Source organism: Varroa destructor, unplaced genomic scaffold (assembly GCF_002443255.2).
Source record: "Varroa destructor unplaced genomic scaffold, Vdes_3.0 BEIS01000005.1, whole genome shotgun sequence".
In the NCBI taxonomy this organism is placed as follows: Eukaryota; Metazoa; Arthropoda; class Arachnida; order Mesostigmata; family Varroidae; genus Varroa; species Varroa destructor.
Genome location: NW_019211458.1, coordinates 7,107,939 through 7,112,910, shown reverse-complemented (window position 1 = coordinate 7,112,910; position 4,972 = coordinate 7,107,939).

Below are 4,972 nucleotides of genomic sequence, written 5' to 3'. Positions count from 1 at the left end.
GGAAAAATCACGTCGTTAGTACGATTACTTGTTGCAGCGATAGTAGTTGTAGTAGTAGTAGTAATAACAGTACTAGTAGTAGTAGTAATAGTAGTAGTAGTAGTAGTAGTAGTAGTAGTAGTAGTAGTAGTAGTAGTAGTAGTAGTAGTAGTAGTAGTAGTAGTAGTAGTAGTAGTAGTAGTAGTAGTAGTAGTAGTAGTAGTAGTAGTAGTAGTAGTAGTAGTAGTAGTAGTAGTAGTAGTAGTAGTAGTAGTAGTATACTACTAGTACTACTACTACTACTACTACTACTACTACTACTACTACTACTACTACTACTACTACTACTACTACTACTACTACTACTACTACTACTACTACTACTACTACTACTACTACTACTACTACTACTACTACTACTACTACTACTACTACTACTACTACTACTACTACTACTACTACTACTACTACTACTACTACTACTACTACTACTACTACTACCACTTCTACTGCTACTACTACTACTACTGCTGATGCTGCCGCCGCTGAGGGCGGAGAGAAGCGCCCTCTAGCCGACATACCAGGGGAGCGCAGGAGCTACACTTCTGCTGCTTCTGCCGCTGCTGTTATGCGGGGGGGAGGGGTGCAGGATGAAATGCCAGGTCGTCGAATCGCTCGTCATTGGTTCGTGTGCGCTTGTTCTCGTTGTTTACGAAGCAGCATCGGCAGAGTAGCATCAGTCGAAGCAGTCGTGGCAGCACCGCTGCAGATACAGACGAAGGGAGCCCCTTTCTAGCACACGGGGAGGATGCAGCTGTGGACTTAGAAAGCAAAAGGCTACGAAACTGTTGTGGCTGCACGACTGTTGCCAGCGGTAGCCGTGAAACTCCAGAAAAAAGACGAATCGTTTAAACCACAAACCGTCTCAACAATCGGAATTACACATCACCTTTTAAGAATACGCTTAAAGGGACCAAATGAAGCTATGGGAATATGTATTAAGATTATGACAATGTCGTCGACTGGCCTTTGGCTAATGCATGCTTGATACAATAAAACAGATACTTAAGAATCCTAAGAAACGCGCAAGCACCTCGTAATGTGCTGCAGAACGAGTAGTAAATGCTATTTCTAACATGACGCTGTTTAAAATATAAATAATGTTTAGTTATTTCAATGTTTACTTGCAGATTAGACATTTGCTCCTTTGACCAGTATAAAGCGCACTCTAGAAGGCAGCTGAAATGCTCTATTTCTTGCTCACAAAACATCTCACGGTAACGCCATATTGCTCGTCCATCACTGATTGTGGCCCCGCATCGCTTCTCCTCCTGAAAAAAGGAGTGTTGCGACTGACTTATGTGTCTGTTTATAGGAAACACACCGAGAAGGCAGCTACGCATTGCTCCTTGAAAGTGAGCGCCACTTTTGCTCTTGCGGCAGATGGCACTTGTATTTTTTGTTTCGTATGCTATCACAGTATACATGCGTTCAAATATATCACTGTCTACAAGCCCTGTCCTACACACTAAATATTTTTGTATCGTCTCTGTGGGATTTCATTAATAACGGCTAAAACTAAAGAAACGGCAGTAGTCTATTCTTCACCATGCACAGCGGCTGAATGAACATGTTACGTTGAAACTGGACGTACGATAACTCCACTATGGCTAGATATGCAAAAGAAAACAGACATCACTTTATTTAACAATAAAATATCTATGAAACTTGGCGAAAGCTAGGCGAAGTCGAGGGGCCTGATCGTAAGCTAGCTTACTTTGAGGTAACGGGGCAAAAAGTTCACGTATCGAAAGCTGTCGAGAATGCTTTAAAGAGGAATAACAACTTGCAAACTATACAGTTGGAAGGCTTCGGTAAAAAACTGGAACAATGTAGAATCAAATTTGGAGTTGGGGTGTTCCGCGTTCCTCTTTGTTGAAAATTATTTAGGGTCACCATTTGGTATTGTCTCGAAGACAAACAGAAGTGGTTCTGCTTGACCTACCGATGAGTTGGTCAAACAGATTATGAAACGGCTTGAAAGTGATATCTACGGCTAATGCAGCACTTAGGTCAACATATTTCATGTTGTATTGAAGTGGTCAATCAACAGATCTATTATTATTCGTATTTTAGTCCTATTCTACCTGCTGGTAATAAATATAAAATCAACTTTTGAAATTTGACTATATTTAAAAGGCCGGCCGTTGGCATACCCAACAATACACTGCCGCTTCAATATAAATGCGACAGATGTTCTAACCTTTGGAGCAAGGTAGACTTAACCATATTCTGCAAACTGACAAGGCTGTGTGCATATGCAAAGGACCCACTTAGTCAAGTGGGTCCTTTGCATATGGAAGACTGTAAATTTTTAAACAAGATGTCATTTCGGCTCTCACAGCTTTTTACTGTTCGAATGAGTTCTGCTACTTCTTTGAATCGGGTCAAAAAAGACGCGGAACAAAAGCAGCCTACTGCTATCATTTAGAGGAGCGGATTTTAGAATAGTCTAAATCTATTATTTACGAAACGCTAAGTACAATAGTGTAAAAAAAAAAACCAATTATGTTTTTCGCATGGTCCTCGCTATGCGCGAGCGGTTATTTGCTCTCTTTAGAAAAAGAAGGCTACACATAGTAGAAATAGAAATTCTGTTTGTTGTTAGATTTTTCAAAAAATTATCTATTGTATACTATTGGTAGGTTTAGTGTAACTCTGAAGCACGTTTCGATGTCAAAGACATTCTATAGATAAGGCAACAATGCATAATTGATCCTAAAATGAAGCTTTTGTCGTAACTGAGGAACACAAGCCTCTTTGTGTACTAGCTAGTTCACCTTACCAGATACTTTTATGTTGACGTTCATCTAATACGAGAGCAACCTAATTACGTAAGGGATATTATGAAAAGGTTAAATACAGAGGTTTGCGCAGGTTTCTGCATTGGCATGGCTGCATTGACACTGTATCACCAGAAATTTCCGTATGTACGAATTGGTTTTAGGATTTCTAGCATGTAGTCCTTTCATGAAATATATTTACCGCTACTCAGAACGGAAAGCATAAGCGAAGTGAGAAGAGTGTCCACATTACTCCTGGAATGTCAGGAAAATGCCATACATATCAACATTGAAGGATTGAAGACAATTCTCTCCTCATTATGAGCTCCTGTTGATCTCCGTATCAGCACATTACGGATCAATATCGTGAATCGTCCAAAAGCAGTCAGTCAGTCATTCAAAGCGATTGCCTGAAACACTGCCGGGTCAACCCGGGCAGAAATTAAATGAAAAAGTACGTCATTGGAACAAGCAGATAGTGTACTGAACAGAGTGAGTTGATTGTTTTGCATGGTAACAATGCAGGTGATCTCGTCGAACGGGATAATTGATTGTCACTGAATGAAGAGTGCTCTTCTTTACAGGCTCTCTGCAACACAGAAATAAATTTCGAAAAGCGATACCTTGATAATTTGTATGTGCTTGTCGTCGCTGTCTAAGTTTGCGTTGTGGGGACACGCAACCAACCAACCAACCAACCAAATACTGCGGATACAGGCTCGGACTTATTTATAGGCTCGCTTCAACTAGATACCTAGAGGTAATGACTATTAACATCCCGTTTTGACATATACCCTCTTTCTAGATCTATAGCAAAGCTTAGATCTTCGTCCGAGGCAGAATAACTTGAGTGAATAGTACTCTGGCACATAATGCTGCACCGGTTTAAGTCGGTATAAGAATTTATTCTTTCTGCGATGATGGATTTCACGAGATGATTTCTCCATTGACTTAATGTTGGCTAAGAAAAGGTTTCAATTCGAAATCTAAATTTACCTCATCATTTGTAGGTCTCACTTCTATTTACAAAATGTCTGGACTATTTCTATTTATATCTGTAACCGCAGAAGAAGTGTTAGGGCGATATCAGCACTTCCGATGGGAAACATTCGCACAACTCAGTCTCCTCGTAGATGGTGCCACTACCGGTAAATCGCACAGCAGTTAGAACAGCTCTTGTGGGAATGATTCGAGGTCCCACACAATCACTTGCCGGAAGCTGATACTCTTTAGATAACTTCTTTGTCCGAGCTGCGCTGAATAGAAAATTGCCAGAGTATAAGGAATAACTCACGAACTTTGTCGTTTTTGGCAAAAATAAAAATCTCCGGTGAAAGAAATTGTGGCCAACCGATGCCTGTATTTTTTTTTTTCTTTATGTCGGAGTTCTTTGGGGTTTAACAAAATGGATACGGGTTATCTTGATTTGGGTCCAATAGTATAAGATCTCAAAACATTGATTTTATTCAGGTTTAGGTAGTAAAATAGGTGGTAGACTTGAGCGCACAGCATCCTATTAGCAGAAACGGTTCGCCATACTCCACAAGTTTTTCCAAAAAGAACGGCTGATTTGAGGGTGGCTGGCAAAATAACTAAAAGCGCCGTCACCTCTGGTTCGCATAGTTTGCTTAATGAAATGAATGCGAAGATCGGAAATGAAGACACCATCGAAGTAAATATCATACCATTTATTTACAACTATATGGGTGCGCTTGTCATTTTTTTGTAGTATATACACCAGACTTAGGTCAAATCAATGAAAATACATGTATAGAAGATAATAGCACTGCGTGTATGTTTGTGTTTATGTGTGTGTGTGTGTTTATGTGTGTCTCTCTGAGTGTGTGACCGGAGCAGCCGCTCATCATAGCGCTACTCCGAAAACACGCTTGAGTTATTCACTTCATTTCGATTCGTTTTAATCTAACTCGTATTCGCTCGTGCTCGTTTGCTTCGTTGTGCACAATCAGAGATAATCAAATAAGTTTCATAAATGTCAAAAACATTCTTCCATATCGTTACTTGCTTATGAGTCACTCCCTATCATGCTGTAAATAGGCTTTTTTTTTTTGTCTAGGTATCTATCTCTTTGGTACCATTCACCAGTCAGCTTTTTTTTAGTCAATTAATTATTATACTTTCGTTTTTCG